Source organism: Bos taurus, chromosome 13 (genome assembly GCF_002263795.3).
Source record: "Bos taurus isolate L1 Dominette 01449 registration number 42190680 breed Hereford chromosome 13, ARS-UCD2.0, whole genome shotgun sequence".
NCBI classification, from domain to species: domain Eukaryota; kingdom Metazoa; phylum Chordata; class Mammalia; order Artiodactyla; family Bovidae; genus Bos; species Bos taurus.
In genome coordinates, this window is record NC_037340.1 from 11,127,167 (window position 1) to 11,146,927 (window position 19,761).

At 39.4% G+C, this 19,761-nt stretch overlaps 1 long non-coding RNA gene across 4 annotated transcripts in view; it reads left to right on the forward strand.

The window, feature by feature from the left end:
* Positions 1 to 1,503: 1,503 nt before the first annotated feature.
* LOC505099 (uncharacterized) overlaps positions 1,504 to 19,761 on the forward strand; it is a 32,129-nt gene continuing 13,871 nt past the window's right edge. The window contains exons 1-6 of one of the 4 annotated variants that reach the window (XR_009496800.1): positions 1,504 to 2,430; positions 2,538 to 2,586; positions 3,132 to 3,310; positions 3,908 to 4,057; positions 12,686 to 16,608; positions 17,505 to 17,615. This is a non-coding gene — a long non-coding RNA (uncharacterized lncRNA). Of the gene's footprint in view, positions 2,431 to 2,537; positions 2,587 to 3,131; positions 3,311 to 3,907; positions 4,058 to 8,124; positions 16,609 to 17,504; positions 17,616 to 19,761 lie in introns of those variants that run through there. The other 3 variants (XR_009496802.1, XR_009496801.1, XR_001501576.3) reach the window with 3 other exon arrangements.

The following is a 19,761-nucleotide window of genomic DNA, read 5'->3' on the forward strand; positions in this document are numbered from 1 at the left end:
ATCAGCTGTGCAGGTCTCAGCTGCCAGAAAACAGAGAAAGCAAACAAGGTAGTGAAGAAGCCCAGAGCTTTCAGCCCTGGGCCACCTGGGCACTGACGTTTCCAAAATTAGATATTGTGGGAAAATCTACTGTGTGCTGACTCCTTTTATGCCACCTACAGCCAAACAGTATTTCTTAGAAAGGTGTTTGCATTCTTCCTCTTACCATAGTAAGACCATCATACATGACAAAGAGAGTTAGGAGAAAGTAAATTCATTTAGGCTAGTATGTAGCACACCTGAGAGTGTGTAGCAGGATTACATTTAGAATTTTGCATCTAGTTGGGAGACCTAGGTAGACATCTAGAGATTGCCTTCTCAAAATGTGGCTTCTTAGATATATTTTTACATAGCTCTGAATTCATAAGTGTTCATTATAAATTATACTCAGTATGACTGCAAGAGCACCTCTGAAGCCCGATGCTAAAATATTTCTTGTGTTTTCTATGACTTTATATATTTTAGAATTGGCTTTCTGAGTGACAATGGGAGTCATGGGAAATTTGCTACATAGTACCTCCTCAGTTGTATCCATCTAATATATCAACTTGTATTATTTGTAATGAATTAATAGTTCAGAAGGAATATTGGTTTTAAGGAGTGCTGGAGGCCTGGCGTGCTGCGATTCATGGGGTCACAAAGAGTCGGACACGACTGAGCGACTGATCTGATCTGATCTGATCTGTATCATTTAAAAGCAGTATATAGAAAAGCAATTCTTATTCTACTGCGATGCCCAGTCTATTGAGTAACCACATCTAATACGTGTTGTCCATAAATACCAATTAATTTAGTGCCTTCAATCAGTCATACAATCAGGGCTATGGGAAGAAATCATACACTTTCTTTTTTCACTCGTATCATTTTTTTCTTTTCCTTCCTCACCTGTAGAAGTTACCTTTGCATTTACAAGATTCTCAGTTATCTCCTAGAATAGTGACTACAAGCTATAAACTCAAAGTGGTTTTTTTGTATTTTTTTACATCTCTACAAGTGACTTGTTTGCTGTTGTTTTTCAGTGAGCTTGGTAGGTCCAAGAAGCACAAATTCAAATAAAACACCTACACATATCCTTGCAACACTGGAAGATGTGACACAGGGAAAGCACCAAATAAATAGAAGCATTAGCGACCCCATTAAGCTAACCTCTATCTTATTGTTCTAATCCTTTTAGTAAAAAATTACTTCCCAGTACATATGGTTTTATGTAAAAAGCCAAAGTTTAGGTATTGTTTGTATTTTAAGTATTTAATATTAGCCTGAAAGAACCAATTTATCATTTTAGGGCTGTAAAGAAAGCATCTAATGAAAATGGAACAGTATATAAAGTTTAAAAAAATATTATCCTTAGTAAAAATCTATTTGTAAAAGGGAATAGTGGAAAAGAGAAAATCTTCATTTGTTGAAGACATATACTTTGAGAACTTGATTTAAAAACACTATTGATCAAATCATTATTTTGATAAAAATCTGTCCTTTTAAGAAGTGTTTGTTTTTCATTTAATGATGCACTATTTATCACCTTTGTACAGTTAGTATATTTTATAAATAATTTAAGGATACTGTGAAACAGTATTATTTATGTGTAGGTCAAAGCACAGATTAATGACGTGAGCTACCTGAATGACTTAGTCATCTGCAAGTGCTTCCGAGGATGGTGATGTCTTTACTCTAGAATTCCACGTTGCAAGTAGAACCACTTGGCTGAGGTATAAAGGTGGGACCGTGGTGTAAATGTCAATATGAAGCCTGTTTGTGTATGGTGTAGTAATATAGGCTTACCTTGTCTAGTACTGCTCTAGAGTTATGGATATATTACAGTGCTGTGCATCTTAGAAATATGTTTTGTGTTAAAAGACAAATATGTTTTGTGTTAAAAGTGAGTATATACGCTGAGCCTATGATCATTCTTATTGTACCTGAATTTATAATTACTATATATATATATGTATATATGTAATTATTTTATTTCTCTTTCTCTTCTACTAGACTGCAAGCTAAACAAGAGCCAGGGTTATCTGTTTTATCTGGAGAGCTTAGAATAATGTCTTCCACTTGACAGACACTCAATATCTATTCAGTGTATGGAGGAGTGAATATGAAAGGCACAGTCCTTTATACTCAAAAATTACTCATATCATGGTGTTTCTTGTTTCTTTGTGTTTTCTTCTTGTTGCAGATTGTGTTAGCTTGTTGAAAATATGGGATGCAATTCTTTTGTGTGAAAGATAAATGGAACTTTAAAAAAGCCACTGTGAACTACTTAGAGGAGAAATTAAAAAACTGGAAAATAAGGTTGGTGAGCTACAGAAAGAACTGTCTGAAAGAAAAGAAGTGAATCACAGTAGGGCATCAGAAAGTGGAGTGGCAACGAGAGCTCGGTAGACTGAGGTACTGCGCATCCTAGTTTTAAAGAAATATTTGAACTGTTATTTACTTTAATACTGCAGAGACGTACTTGTGTTACAATTTTTGACTTACCCTCTGGGATTCTACAGGGGAGAATACGTCGTTAGTATTGTGGAGTGTGAAATTCATGGAAATAATGTAAGTTCTTAACAGTGAATGCTTCTAATGACTTAATGTATATTTTTCCAAATGATCATTTTCATGATCATACAGAAGTCCACCATAAGGGAAACCTCATTCATGATTCAACAGATTGACTTTCGGTTGTTTTTCACTTTCCTGTCTTATGTTTAATACTACAAGGAACATCTTTTCTACAGATTCATTTCTAATTATTTTGAATTCATTTTCTTCAATAATAGCATATTATTTGGTTAAAGTATGAGAACGTTTGGAAACAGTCTTTGATCCATATTTCTAAACTATTCTTAAGAAAGTTTAGATTACTTTTCATTCCCACCCACAGAAGGATAAAGTAGCCATTTTTCTCAAGACAGAAAAGAAAAAAATATTTATGCTGTTTTATTCTTAACCCTCTGCATGAAAACAGTGATCATTATTAAGTGTTCTTCATTGTATTTCCCCCCAATGTACTATTTTAAACATTATGAGGAGGGAATGAAAGTTACTGCAGCAGCAAATAGTCTCATGCTTTTTTAAGAAGAGCTCTATAAATTTTGCAGTTTGACCTTAAAGCAAGAAGAAGAGAATAGAAGAAATGCTGATATGTTATATGAAAAAATTAGGGAGCAATTAAGAAGAAAGGAAGACCAATATGGTAAAGAAGTTGAAATGAACAGCAACTAGAACTCACCCTCAGAGCTCTAGATGGAACTGAAGACTGAGAAATGATCTGAATCAGGTAGAGTAATTGTTGGTGAAAATTTCTAGCACCATTTTGTCAATATTATTTATAATATCCCTTTTATTTCATATGTATTATTTAGATTTCAAACAAAATGTTATCTCAACCTGGGTATGAACTGTGACATTCAGAGTTTATGTGATGAGTTTCTTGCCATTCTTGGCTTCTAGTAGATGCTGTGTATGTGTTTTCTGCGTGGAGGATTGGATGTAACTTGAGCTTAATTATTAACATAATGATTGGCACTTTTGATACATTAGACAAAGTAATCTTCTTAATTCCAATCCACATCTTAATTTTGGCTTTTTAAATGTTAAAATACAGGCTAACTTGCCTTGAGACTGTGAAGGAACTAGTTAAATGTTTTGTAAAGATATTTCCTTTCACAATACTATATCTGCATGTTTTTGCTCTGTGATAAATTTAGCAGACATTTAAATTAAAATTCGAGTTACTCACATGGGATAAAGATCCTTGTGCTTTAAAAGGCTACTTCCTTTAAACAGTTTTATTTCATTTTATATTCTGCTTCTAAGCTTTTAACTGTTTTTTTTTTTTTTCTTTTAATGATATGGGCCCAAAAACTACATACAGTGTCTCTCCAGGTTATGGAAGGGCAACATATGATACTCAGAAGCAGCTTTCTGGAGAACGGAATGCCAGAATCTTACAGGAGGGAATCCTGGCCAATCACTTGCCAGACAAAAGCAGAAAGAAATGGCCAATAAGGAAATGAACTCTGGGGTATTTTCTGTAGTCATTTATGTGTGTGTATGTATCTGTGTATGTATATATTTTATAAACGAAGAGTATGTACCTTAGAAAGTATAGAGGCTTGTGAAAGCCTATACATCTATATTTTGAGGCAGGATGACATTTTTCATGTGTCAGATAAAGTAATGCTTGTAATTAGATCCATTTGTCTACAGCAGTCAGGTAGGGACATTTGATGACCTTATCCAAGGAGAGGCCTTTAATATTTTCCATAGGAATTGATCTCAAAATTATTGCAACTATATTGGAGGAGCTGGCACCCTCCTCTGATTGCACTTTAGGCCAGGAAGACGGTGTGTGCTCCCCCATCAACTGCGCTACACACCCAAGTCCCTCTGCTTTGGAGTGAGTGTGTGCATCACTCCATGCACGTCGTCACCTTCAGTGTCTAAATCAGAGTCCGTTCTTGGCTCCACTGTCATTTCTTTAACCAATGCCCTGTCAACGACCTTTGCACATCATTTACAGTTTTCCAATTTGTAAAAACTGCAAGATCAGTTGTAAAAACATTTTTGAACACTTTAAAAAAAGTAACTTCTTCAGAATAAACTTATAAAAGTCCCTCCTCCTCTGCTCCCCCACGAAGAAAAACCATACCTCTTCTGCTAGCAATGCTGCTAAGTCCCTTCAGTCGTGTCCGAATTTGTGCGATCCCATAGACGGCAGCCCACCAGGCTCCCCCATCCCTGGGATTCTCCAGGCGAGAACACTGGAGTGGGTTGCCATTTCCTTCTCCAATGCATGAAAGTGAAAAGTGAAACTGAAGTCACTCAGTCGTGTCCAACCCTCAGCGACCCCATGGACTGCAGCCCACCAGCCTTCTCCGTCCATGGGATAGATACTCTTAATTTTTGGCAGTGATTTCCCTTCCTTGATAGATCATTGGGGTAGTTTATAACTTCCTCTGATGGTAAGGAGGAAAAGTATAGGCAATTCGGAGACTGTATTGTGGATGTCATTCTTGTAAGAAAATTAACACTTTGCTCTATGTAGTGTCCTATTTTAGTACAAGGAACTTCTGAAAACAGTGATAGATATGACATAAATATTTAGTGATAATAAGTGTTTTTCATTGTCTATTGCATTATCTTACTATTTTAAACAGTACAAAAAAGTATTGAAAGTTATGGAAGCAGCAAATAATCTCAGGATTGTCTAAGAAGAGCTCTCTAAATTTTACCTATTTACCATTAGTGTATGCAGCATGAGTGAAATAAGAGGCTTATTTTGTATCGATATGTTTGTACTAGAGAAGTAACCGTGGTTGGATGTAAGAGGACTAGTAGAGTCAGAAGACCTGGTGAAAAACCTGCACCTTACTTATATTTCTAACTTCTTCCTTTCCAGAATCATTATAGCTAATGAGTTAACTGATGTTTGTAGAAGTGCTTAGTGCAGCTATCAATAAGTATAATTCTTGTAGTGGACTATTACAATGTTAGAATGGAAGCATATTCTCAAGAACAATTTTTTTTACAAAATTTGGTCTGTTTAGATATGTACAGAGCTAAGGCTCTTACTTTGGGGTAGCTGTATAGGTTAGGTATCAGATGTATTTTTTTTTTTTTTAAAGCTATCAAGTGGTTGTGTTTATTGGAGGTATTTGTTATATTTCTTGTGATAATTTTATTTTTCTTCATGTCAATTTATTTTGGGAAATATTTCAGCCTTGAATCATTTATTCTTATGGCCTGTCAACTGTTTAAAGGCATCTACTTGTCATTCAATCATAATTTGGGACTCAAGTGCTGAGGTTTACCCAAACACTTCTTGATTTGCTCTTCCATCTGCTATTTATGATTTACTTAGAACATTTTTGCAAACAATTTGCTCATAATTCTCATTTTCAGTTCAGTCAGTTCAGTTCAGTCACTCAGTCATGTCCAACTCTTTAAGACCCCATGGACTGCAGCATGCCAGGCCTCCCTGTCCATCACCAACATTTGGAGTTTACTCAAACTCATATCCATTGAGTTGGTGATGCCATCCAACCATCTCATCCTCTGTAGTCCCCTTCTCCTCCTGCCCTCAATCTTTCCTAGCATCGTTTCAGTTCAGTTCAGTTGCTCAGTCATATCTGACTGTTTCAACCCCATGAACCGCAGCATGCCAGGCCTTCCTGTCCATCACCAACTCCTGGAGTCCACCCAAACCCATGTCCATCGAGTCGATGATGCCTTCCAACCATCTCATCCTCTGTCGTCCCCTTCTCCTTCTGCTACCAATCCCTCCCAGCATCTGGGTGTTTTCCAATGAGTCAACTGTTCTCATGAGGTAGCCAAAGTATTGGAGTTTCAGCTTCAGCATCAGTCCTTCCAATGAATATTCAGGACTGATTTCCTTTAGGATTGACTGGTTGGATCTCCTTGCAATATAAGGGACTCTCAGGAGTCTTCTCCAACACTACAGTTCAAAAGCATCAATGCATCTGCACTTAGCTTTCTTTATAGTCCAACTCTCATATCCATACATGACCACTAGAAAAACCATAGCCTTGACTAGAAGGACCTTTGTTGGCAGTGTAATGTCTGTGCTTTTTAATATGCTGTCTAGGTTGCTCATAACTTTCCTTCCAAGGAGTAAGCATCTTTTCATTTCATGGCTGCAGTCACCATCTGCAGTGACTTTGGAGCCTGAAAAAAGAAAAAAAAAGTCTACCAGTGTTTCCACTATTTCCCCATGTATTTGCCATGAAGTTATGGGACCAGATGCCATGATCTTCGTTTTCTGAATGTTGAGCTTTAAGCCAACTTTTCACTCTCCTCTTTCACTTTCATCAAGAGGCTCTTTAGTTCTTCACTTTCTGCCATAAGGTTGGTGTCACCTGCATATCTGAGGTTATTCATATTTTTTCCAGCAATCTTGATTCCAACTTGTGCTTCATCCAGCCCAGCATTTCTAATGATGTACTCAGAATATAAGTTAAATAAGCAGGGTGACAATATACAGCCTTGATGTACTCCTTTCCCCATTTGGAACCAGTCTGTTGTTCCATGTCCAGTTCTAACTATTGCTTCCTGACCGGCATACAGATTTCTCAAGAGGCAGGTCAGGTGGTCTGGTTTCCCATCTCTTAAGAATTTTCCACAGTTTGTGGTGATCCACACACTCAAAGGATTTATCATAGTCAATAAAGCAGAAGTAGATGTTTTTAGGGAACTCTCTTGCTTTTTCAATGATCCAGCGGATGTTGACAATTTGATCTCTGGTTCCTCTGCCTTTTCTACAGCCAGCTTGAACAATGGAAGTTCACGTTTCATGTACTATTGAAGCCTGGCTTGGAGAATTCTCATTTTAAGGATGAATTACTTAGTTTCCACTAAGACTGAAGGGTGGCAGGATTTGAGAGCAGCAGGAATGGAGTGAGTCAGGGAGAGGGCTGTAGGGGCTGCGGTCCAGAGGCAGGTGGAAGCCAGGTTATCGAGGCTCCCTGAAGGCCATGGGAGAAACCTCACTTTCTAAATTTCATTTTTCTTTTATGTTGGAATGCACTTGATTTCCAATGTTGTGTTAGTTTCAGATGTACAGCAAGTTGATTCAGTTTTATGTATACGTATATCCCATCTTTTAGATCCATTTTCTCATGTAGGTGACTACAGAATATTGAGTAGAGTTCCCTGTGCTATGCTGGTCCTTGTGGTTAGCCAAGAGCAAAGGTGGGGAGGAGGGATAAATTAGGAGTTTGGGATTAACATAGACACACTACTAGATATAAAATAGATAAGCCACAAGGGAATGGCCTCATTTTTTCTCTGAGATAGGAAACTTGGAAAGATCTGAGCACTGGATAGACTATATGAAGATCTCTGAAGTTAATTACACCTCTAATAAAGAAGGGCAAAATGTTCCACAGCGTGCAATTTTCCACCAGTTGCCCACATTCACATCTATTTCTTTCTGGACATGAGGTGGTGAAGCTCCGCAGATTTATCGAGAGGGGCTGGGCATGGACAGCGAGTCTGCATCTTTTTTCTGAGTAACTTAATATCAGGAAGGCCGGAGGGTGGCCACTTCTGTGTCTGTAACCAGATTCAGTGAGGAGGGAAAAGAAGGTGAGTAGATGTCTGTGGTGATAGTTTTCAAAGTCCATCAGTTCAGTTTAGTTGTTGCTCCGTCATGTCTTGACTCTTTGTGACCCCACGGACTGCATGCAGCACATCAGGTTTCCCTGTCCATCACCAACTCCCAGAGCTTGCTCAAACTCATGTCCATCGAGTTGGTGATGCCATCCAGCCCTCTTATCCTCTGTTGTCCCCTTTTTCTCCTGCCTTCAGTCTTTCCCAGCATCAGGATCTTTTCCATGAGTCTGTTCTTTGCATCAGGTGGCCAAAGTATTAGACCTTCAGCATCAGTCCTTCCATTGAATATTCAGGACTGATTTCCTTTAGGGCTGACTGGTTGGATCTCCTTGCAGTCCAAGGGACTCTCAAGAGCCTTCTCCAATACCACTGTTCAAAAGCATCACTTCTTTGGTGCTCAGCTTTCTTGATGACACAACTCTCACAACCATACATGACTACAGGAAAAACCATAGCTTTGACTAGATGGACCTTTGTCAATAAAGTAATGTCTCTGCTTTTTAATGTGGGGTGCCATTTCCTTCTCCAGGAGATCTTCCCGACCCAGGGATTGAACCTGGGTCTTCTGCATTGTAGGCAGACGCTTTACTGTCTGAGCCACCAGGGAAGTCCCAATAATGCTGTCTAGGTTTGTAATAGTTTTCTTGGAAGAAGCAAGCATCTTAATTTCATGGCTGCAGTCACCATCTGCATTGACTTGGAACCCAAGAAAATAAAGTCTGTCACTGTTTTCACTGTTTCCCCATCTATTTGCCATGAAGTGATGGGACCACATGCCATGATCTTAGATTTTTCAATTTTGAGTTGCAAGCCAGCTTTTTTACTCTCTTCTTTCACTTTCCTCAAGAGGCTCTTTAGTTCTTCTTTGCTTTCTGCCCTAAGGGTGTTGTCATCTGCATATCTAAGGTTACTGATATTTCTCCCGAAAATCTTGATTTCTGCTTGTGCTTCCTCCAGCCCAGCTTTGGCATGATGTCCTCTGATCTAAGTTAAGCGGGGTGACAACATACAGCCTTGATGTACTCTTTTCCCAATTTGGGAACCAGTCTGTTATTCCATGTCTGGTTCTAACTGTTGCTCCTTGACCTGCATACAGATTTTTCTGGAGGCAGGTAAGGTGGTCTGGTATTCCCATCTCTTGAAGAATTTTCCACACTTTGTTGTGATCTACAGAGTCAAAGGGTTTGGCACAGTCAATAAAGCAGAAGTAGATGTTTTCCTGGAACTCTCTTGCTTTTTCTATGATCCAGCGGATGTTGGCAATTTGATCTCTGGCTCCTCTGTCTTTTCTAAATCCAGCTTGAACATCTGGAAGGTCTCGGTTCACGTACTGTTGAAGCCTGGCTTGGAGAATTTTGAGCATCACTTTGCTAGTGTGTGAGATGAGATCAAAGTACATATGTTGGCATTGTGTATTATTAACATAACATAATAGTAAAGTGATTTTATAAACTCAGTGACAGAGCATCTTATTAGGCAGTTGTGAGACAACTTCGACCAGAACTGACTGATATCCTAAGAAAGCAGTCTATTTCGGAGGCTTCACTGGAGGTCACGTCACGTTATTGTCCTAACTTAGAAGTTGAGGCACAGGATTTAAGGATCAGCTTGCTTCAACTCACAAGTCAGGTAGGTGTGAAATTTGATGTGTCAACGGTCAATACGTAGGATAAAGTGTTTTAAGACACTCATTTTCATGGACAGCTTTCTTTTGTATTTTCATTACAAGTAATTTACTAGTTTTATTATCTTTAAATGCACTTGTTTCTTAAACTCTGACTTTCATTCTGCCATTTGCACTATATCTTCTCTTATGTTAGATATCCTTAGAAAAGTTGGGACTTGTGCCTCATTCTTCACAGAAGTTGATAGACTTTTTTTAGTGAAGGCTGTATTATTGTGATGAGGCAAGGCAGATAAAATCAGAGGATAATGTTTAATGGAATGTTCCAGAAAATTGTCATTTCACATCTTCACTTCCGTGAAAGGCTGTAGAATTCTGTATATATTTATTGTGTGCATTTAAGAATAACTTGTGCAGAAAGGGTTTTAAATCGGTTGAAGTCAGGCATTGCCTTCTTTTCTTTTCATTTTAGATATACTGTAAAGGCATGGAGGTACTCAGATGGTATATAGTACGTTCATCCAAACTGGAGAATTAAGAAGATTATCTAGATCCTGCCATTGAATTTTTTTAAAAAGCTATTGAGGTATAATTCATGTATCATGGAATTCACACTCTGAACATGTGTAGTTCAGTATCTCTTAGTCTAGAGAGGTGTCACCTGTGACCACAGTCAATTTTAGAGCATTTCCATCAGCCCCCCAAAGAAACCCTGCATCCCTTAGCCACCACCTATGCCCCCCTCCCATCTCCCTCAGCCCCAGGCAACCCTCAGTCTAATATCCGTCTCTGGAGACATGCCTGTTTTGGGTATTTTATATAAAGGGAATCATACAGTATGTGCTCCTTTGGGATTAGCTTTTCTCACTTGACGTCATGTTTTCGAGGTTCATCCATGTGATAGCACGTATCAGTTCTTCCGTTTCTGTTGATGGTCAAACAATAACCAGTATGTGACTAAGCCATGTATCCATCATCAGTTGATGGAGCTTTGAGTTGTTTCCGCTTTGAGGCTATTAATAATGCTGCTGTGAACATTGATTTACATGTTTCTGTGTGGACATGTTTTTATTTCCCTGTAGTGGGATTTTATCCTCAGAGTTCACTGGCTGATTTCTCCTTTTCTTGGCCTTTGCTCAGACTGTCCTTTCTGTCTTTACAGTTTCTTGGGTTTCTCTCTGTTTATTCAGACCTGGTGCCCAGTCTCTCCTCCTCCAGAGCTTTCCCGACTGTCCAGCTCTCATGGAGCCTTTTCTCCTCAGCCCTTGTCATTGAGCCTGTGGAGAGCAGTTTAGCCCTTAAATTTACACTGTCGTCATTTTCTCCATGACGGAGAATCTTGTTTAAGTACACACTAACGGGGAATATTTATTGATACACACAGCCCTTGTCTTGCACAAATGGAAAGTAACAAAAGATTACCAGAATGTGACATTTTTCTTTTCGGAAAAATGTATGGATCATCTCAGTAAACTCTTAGGAAATGGAATTTCTTTAGCTGCTTTGGAATGCAGTTCAAATGAGCAAAAAGTCTTTGTAGTTCAGAAAAAATCTTATGGGATTAGCATCCATATTTATAGATTTAGTCATTAGAGTCTTGTTTTCAGTCTACTTTTGGAGGGATTTATTGACTCAGTCCCAGATAACCCAATACAGTATCCCTTGCACTTCTTTGAAAGCCGTGGGGGCATTAAGATGGGGGGTGGGGAGGAACAAGAGATATTCGACTAAGAGGGGCCTTGTAGTCATTTTATAGAGGAAAGGTAGAAAAATATTAATTGTAGAACAATAAAAGTGTAAAATCAAATACAAATGTTGTGTGAGAAAGATGATGACAGTGAAGAGTGTATTTTCTGACTCTTGGTGGTTTGAACTTCTTTCTTGATTCTCTGAATAATTCCTGGACCTACCTTCTACAATACAGATACCATCCTATTTATTTGATCCTGGGTTTGAGTTAGGCTGTGCTCAGTCCACTTACCTCATTACCAAATGGTATTGTTTTCTACAATAGATGACCTTCCAGCAGAGCTGGGAACTGCATCTTCAAAATGGCTGCACCTGGATGCAGAAGAATCAAGTCCTTTGAGAGGAGTTATTATCTATGAAGGGAATGCAAAAGAAATGTGAAAAACTAGAGGAGAAGAAAAAGAAGTTGGAGCAAGAAGTAGTGACCCTCAAAAGTCATATAGAACCGAACATGATAGAACACAGTCAAGTAGAGCAGTATATACTGGGGACTGAAGAGAGAGCGAGACGGGATCTCGTAGAGAAATGAAAGGAAGTCAGCCTGTTTTTGCAGGTTCATTTGTGGATCTGTCACGTGCTTGAATTCACCTCACTGTACATTACATTTCAATGTAGACAGTTTATGTGTTCCCTCTGCTTCCCTTAGAGCAGTTTGTTTTGTAGATTTCTGGAAGGAAAGGGACACTTGTTTCTCCCTTTAAATATTTCAGTTTCCATCACAGTTATCAGTAAACTGACCTTTCAGAATGATTCTCCACAAAGAATCCTTTTACTTATAAGACCAATTGGTATACAGCAAGACTATTAGGAGGAAAAGACAATATTGTGGTTTTACAACCGGCACCATCCTCTTGAATTATTTTCTTAAGTTGTTTTGTTCATTGTTTACAATTTTAAGTTGATCTTTGTAGTCTTTGAATTATCAGATTATATAAGTACTCCTATACCATTGATTCCACTTTAATTTTGTAATTCAGATTTAATTCACTTCACATTGATGATAATTGTTTTAAACATCCACTCTTTATTTTTCACATTTAAAATTGCCCTCTGAATCACTGACTCAAAACTAAAGGGAACAAGTATAATTATCCAAGTTCTAATTATTTTAAAAATGTTATCTTTTTACATTTGCCTTACATACAGGCAGCATCTCAAGAGAACTTAGAGTATTTACGAGAGAAGAATAATGTTTCCATAAGAAGTCAGATGGAACTCAGAATTGAAGACTTGTAATCTGAACTCTTGAAGATGAAAACTTTGCCAGAAGATTATAATAAAGCAGAGTGGGGAAAATATAAGCAACTCTACCTGGAAGAGGATTGCTTCCCTGGTGGCTCAGAGGTTAAAGCGTCTGCCTGCAATGCAGGAGACCTGGGTTCGATCCCTGAGTTGGGAAGATCCCCTGGAGAAGGAAATGGCAATCCACTCCCTTATTCTTGCCTGGAGAATTCCATGGACGGAGGAGCCTGGTAGGCTACAGTACTGGGTCACAAAGAGTCAGACACGACTGAGCGACTTAACTTTCTACCTAGAAGAACTCGGAGTCAGAAAGTCATTAGCAAATAAAGTAAACAAGTAGTCAAGACACAGAATCACAGAAGCTAAATTTAGTCCATTAATTTCTCTCTGAAGCCTAATTTTTATAGAGCCAGGCTCCTGAGATTAGTAGGAAGTGAAAGCTAACTAGATTAGTCACTGCCTGAGGGCGCTGTATGACAATCTATGTTAATACTGTACCAAGTTTTTCTACACTACTTAAAAGCATGCTTGTGAAATAGGGGGAGTTCACACAGGGGTGAAAGGCAGGGTAATTCACAGAGTGGCTGAAGCTAGCATGGTGACCTGACTGAGGGGGTGTGTGGAGGCTGGAGAAGTTTCCCGGCCGTCTGAAAGCAGAGTGCTCCTAGGACTCCTTTCATAAGCCCAAAGAGCAGACAACAAAGGAGCAGGTACCCGAGGACACATTCTGCTAGTCGATGCCTAAAATAAGTATACACAAGGGAAGCACAGGTGCCCACAGAGAGGGTTCAGGGCTGTGGAGACTTGCTGCTGGGATGTGGGGTGGGGCTTCCGGGGAAGGAGCTCGGTGGGGCCAGTCTCCCTGCTTGGGGAACACGATGCCTCTCACTGTTAAGACATACACTGAATGCCGTTTTGACATTTTGCCTTTTGAAATGAAAAATTCTCTTCACATTTTTTTTTTTTAATCAAAAACAGTTCTGACATAGGCCTTCATAGAAGTAAGTGACTTTGAATGAACTTTGGAAAAGCAGGGGATGCTTGTAATTGTTTGTGGGGCTGTTTTAGCTCTCTTCAGTCTCACCCATTGACTTTCTCATCCTCCCTTCGAGATTGTGGCTCTAGGTGATTCCTCAGAGCTAAATGCTTAATTTCTCTGAGGTCATGAGAGAAACGTATGTACAAGGGTGGTGAGAGGAAGCACTTGAACGTGGCTTTGTGGGATGGTGTGTTTCTTCATCCCTGACCTGTTTCCTGGAGGCAGGTTTGTCCCAGAGGCAGCAGGTGTCACTGTGAGGCCACCTCCCTTTCTCTCTGATGCCCTTTCTCTCCCTCCCAACTGTGACTTGTTACTGGAGGAGTCCCAGACACATGTGTACTTCTTTCGAACAAGGTTACAACTATCATTGATTATAGTAGGTCTGCTGCTCTGTGTTTTCAGTGTTCAAACAGTTTAATGGGAATTCCATTTACTATATGGCAACTTAAAAAATTCCAATCATTTGGGGAAACATGAATGAAATTGGTGTTTTCCATCTTCCCCGGGACTAATGAGAGGCTGGCAGATGAGCATCAAACTTGAGGTGGAGAAACAGCAGAACAGATCTTTACTCAGCACTCTTAGCAGGAGGCCAGTCCTGGAGTCCCCTTGTGTTAGAAATTTCTATAATACTTTAGTGCTCAAATGAAATCTTACTCCAAGAGCAAGTGTAGTGGTTTCTACCTCAATTCCATGCCCTTTACATAACAGCTTTGAGACTTATTTGACTAAGGGCAGTTCTATTATCTTTTTGCTTTGAGTTTCAGATTTCTGATAAGTGATTCTTGTTTTTAATTTGGTGAACTTCTGAGCTGTTTATTTGACTTAGGCACACTAAGTAAAAGCCATCAGTGACTTTTGTGGTAATCAAGGACACAGAAATGTGATCTTTTTTGGTCCTAGATTTCTCATTTTTAAGAGATATTGATTAAACTCTTAAATTTTCTTGAAAAGCTGCATTTAAACTCATTTAGAAATAGAATCTTATTGCCTAGTAACTGAAAGTATACATTCAGATGTCTGGCTTACTTTCTAATTGATTTCACTTTGGCTGTGCTTCATTATCATTTCCAAGCTCTACTGCACCCGCTGCAGTTTTTCTACCCCTAAGCATAAGTGAACGACTGGCACCTAAACACTAATGACATATGGGGTTTTTTTTCATTTGAAGGAATCATAAGAGAAACCCTTTTAATGAATTAAACCAACTTGTGATCCTAAGTCAGAAGATTAATTTCTGCTCTAGGTTAAGATTTTTTTTGTTATTTTCTTATACAAGAGTAGATCTTTAATTACTATTTTACTTATAACCTTTTAATTTAAATTTCTAAAAAATATCTTGCTGAGCAGTTATACAAAGCTTGGAGATGATGGAATTCCAGTTGAGCTCTTTCAAATCCTAAAAGATGATTCTGTGAAAGTGCTGCACTCAGTATGTCAGCTAATTTGGAAAACTCAGCAGTGGCCACAGGACTGGAAAGGGTCAGTTTTCATTCCAATCCCAAAGAGAGGCAATGCCAAAGAATGCTCAAACTACTACACAATTGCACTCATCTCACATGCTAGTAAGGGAGAAGGAAATGGCAACCTACTCCGATATTCTTGCCTGGAAAATCCTGTGGACAGTGGAGCCTGAAGGGCTGCTATCCATAGGGTCGCACAGAGTCAGACACAACTGAAGCGATTTAGCATGCATGAATGCTCTGGAGAAGGAAATGGCAACCCACTCCAATATTCTTGCCTGGAGAACCCCAGGGACAGAGCAGCCTGGTCTACCATCTGTGGGGTCGCACAGAGTCAGACATGACTGAAGCGACACAGCAGCAGCAGCAGCACACACTAGTAAAGTAATGCTCAATATTCTCCAAGCCAAGCTTCAGCAATACATGAACCGTGAACTTCCAGATGTTCAAGCTGGTTTTAGAAAAGGCAGAGGAACCAGAGATCAAATTGCGAACATCCGCTGGATCATGGAAAAAGCAAGAGAGTTCCAGAAAAACATCTATTTCTGCTTTATTGAGTATGACAAAGCCTTTGTGTGGATCACAATAAATAGTGGAAAATTCTGAAAGAGATGTGAATAGCAGATCACCTGACCTGCCTCTTGAGAAACCTGTATGCAGGACAGGAAGGAACAGTTAAAACTGGACTTGGAACAACAGACTGGTTCCAAATAGGAAAAGGAGTATGTCACGGCTGTATATTGTCACCATGATTATTTAACTTATATGCAGAGTACATCACGAGAAGCACTGGCCTGGAAGAAGCACAATCTGGAATCAAGATTGCCGGGAGAAATATCAATAACCTAAGATATGCAGATGACACCAGCCTTATGGCAGAAAGTAAAGAACTAAAGAGCCTCTTGATGAAAGAGGAGAGTGAAAAAGTTGGCTCAAAACTCAACATTTCAGAAAACTAAGATCATGGCATCCAGTCCCATTACTTCATGGCAAATAGATGGGGAAACAGTGGATAGACACTATTTTTTTCGGGCTCCAAAATCACTGCAGATGGTGATTGCAGCGATGAAATGAAAAGACGCTTACTCCTTGGAGGAAAGTTATGACCAACCTAGACAGCAGGTTAAAAAGCGGAGAAATTACTTTGTCAACAAAGGTCCGTCTAGTCAAGGCTATGATTTTTCCAGTAGTCATGTATGGATGTGAGAGTTGGACCAGAAAGAAAGCTGAGTGCAGTCAAAGCAATCTTGAGAAAGAAGAATGGAACTGGAGGAATCATACTGCCTGACTTCAGACTATGCTACAGAGCTACAGTCATCACAACAGTATGTATTTCTTTTTGTTCCTGGCTATATCCTGCCTCTGCTTCTGCCATCCCTGTAGAACTATGCACCTGCACCCTGACACTGTTCTCAGAAAACATGGAGTGTATCAACTTGTCAAGTGTCTGGTGGTCGTTAGGCTAGGAAACCCAGACACAAGCAGTTACCTCTGTCACTGTCACTTGGGGGGTGACCTTAAATTTCTCAGTCGTTGGTTTTGTCACTGGTTTATCTTTTGCCCTCAGGAAGAATTCCAGCCACCCACCTCAGTATGGGTCCTGCCAACGTAGTCGGCCTTCTCTCTCTACCACCCTCCTCTGCCCCTCAGCTCTGCATCTAACCAGACAGACTGTAGGATCCCACAGGTGGGGTTCCCACCTCCGGTCTTTGTACGTGCTTTCCCCTCCCCCTCCTGTCTTTTTCCTGTCCTTCAGGTATCTGCTTCCACAGCACCTCCACCAAAAAGCTGACAGGATTGACACAAAGCTGGCTGTCCCTTCTGAGTGTTCCTTGTGCCATCCTTTGTATCTTAGTATTTATGACTCTGTGTGGAAATTGCCTGTTTGTCTGTTGTTCCAGTTTAGGGCATATCATTTTTCAGGGTGGACTGGGTCACCTTCATCTTGTAATTCCAGTGTTTGTCACAGCACCTTTGCACATAGTTATTGAGAAATGAATGAAGAATGAGAAAACCAGAAGCTCTGATACTCAGCCACATGTGGGACCAAGGGCAGAGTGTGTAATTGTAATCTTGTATTTTGTTTCCTGTCACCTATAGATATGTTTCATTTTTCGGAACATTTAGAAATAGCTCAAGTTTGTTTTGTTTCTTTTTTTATTTTTAACTAATACTGAACTCAAGTATTTCAGATAAAGAATGTACTCCTTTTTCTTTCCAGCTGCTGCTGAATTTGAATCTGAGTCCTATGAGGTGTCTCCTCTAGGATCTACAGATGGGTTGAATCTGTACAAGTTTTGAAGAAAAAAATATATGATCTGAAAGATAAATGGTAAAAATTTTCCCTTCTGGACTGTTTCTGGACTGTTTAGTTGTTTCCCATTAAACATGATGAGAAGGTCTTTATTAAGGAGAAATCTTTTTGTGTGTATGATGAAAATTGATATGGTATTTTAAAAATACTAATTTTACATATATTTATACTACTTTTAAGCAGTAGTACTTTTGATCCTAAGTGTTTTGTCTGCACCTAACTTACTTTAAGGCATATTTAAAACCCAGCACTATTACGTTTTCCATATTCAAAGTGAAAGCGTTAGTCACTCAGTCGTGTCCGACTCTGCGACCAATGGACTGCAGCCCACCAGACTCCTCTGTCCTCCACTGTCTTGTGGAGTTAGCTCAAATTCATGTCCATTGAGTCAGTGATGCTCTCCAACCATCTCATCCTCTGTTGTCCCCTTTGTCGTCCTGCCTTCAATCTTTCCCAGCATCAGGGTCTCCTCTGATGAATCGGCTCTTCACATCAGGTGGCCGAAGTATTGGAGCTTCACACTCAGCATCAGTCCTTCCAATGAATATTCAGGATTGATTTCCTTTAGGATTGACTGGTTTAATCTCTTTGCAGTCCAAGGACTCTCGCCAGTCTCCTCCAACACCATGGTTTAAAAGCGTCAATTCTTTGGCCATCAGCCTTCTTTATGGTCCAACTCTCATATCTGTACATCACTACTGGAAAATAGTGTCTATGTTTTAACCCCAATCTCCTAATTTATCCCTCCCTTTATGTTTCCCCTTTCATAACCTTAATTTGATTTTGAGATCTGTGAGTTGGTTTCTGTTTTGTAAATAAGCTTATTTTTATTAGATTCCACATGTAAGTGATGTGATATTTGTTCCTCTCTGAGTGACTTCACTTAGTATTGTAATTTTGAGATCCTTTTGTGTTGCTGCAAATGGCATTATTTCATTCTTGTGTGTGGGGTGTGTGTGTGTGTGTGTACACTGCATCTTCTTTATCCATTCTTCTGGTGATGGACACTTAGGTTGCTTCCATGTCCTGGCTATTGTCAGTAGTCCTGCAGTGAACATTGGGGTGCATGTACCTATTTGAATTATGGTTTTCCCCAGATACATGCCCAGGACTGGGATTGCTGAATCATATGGCAAGTTTATAGTTAGTTTTTAAAGAAACCTCATAGAGCTCCCAACAGTGGGTGTACCTAGTTGCATTCCTTTTTTTTTTTTGTCTTAAAATGCATTTATTTTTTTTTTCCAACTGCAATTTTATTTTATTTTTAAACTTTACAAAATTGTATTAGTTTTGCCAAGTATCAAAATGAATCCGCCACAGGTATACATGTTTTCCCCATCCTGAACCCTCCTCCCTCCTCCCTCCCCATACCATCCCTCTGGGTTGTCCCAGTGCGCTAGCCCCAAGCATCCAGTATTGTGCATTGAACCTGGCCTGGCAACTCGTTTCATACATGATATTTTACATGTTTCAATGCCATTCTCCCAAATCTTCCCACCCTCTCCCTCTCCCAAAGAGTCCAAAAGACTGTTCTATACATCAGTGTCTCTTTTGCTGTCTCGTACACAGGGTTATTGGTACCATCTTTCTAAATTCCATATATATGTGTTAGTATACTGTATTGGTGTTTTTCTTTCTGGCTTACTTCACTCTGTATAATAGGCTCCAGTTTCATCCACCTCATTAGAACTGATTCAAATGTATTCTTTTTAATGGCTGAGTAATACTCCATTGTGTATATGTACCACAGCTTTCTTATCCATTCATCTGCTGATGGGCATCTAGGTTGCTTCCATGTCCTAGTTGCATTCCATACGCAGTGTAGGAGAGTTCCCTTTTCTCCACACTCTTTCCAGCATTTATTGTTTGTCGATTTTTTGATTGTGTCTATTCTGATTGGCGTGAAACGATACCTTGTTGTAGTATTTCTGCATTTCTCTAATAATTAGTGATGCAGAGCATCCTTCCTGAGCATCCTTTCATGTGCGTTTTGGTCATCTGTGGGTGTTCCTTACAGAAATGTATATTTAGAGCCTGCACGCATTTTGTGATCAGGTTGTTTGTTTTTTGATATTGAGCTCTTTGAGCTGTTTGAATATGTTGGAGAATACTCCCTTGTCAGTTGCATCATTTGCAAATAGTGTTGCCCATTATGTGGGCTGTT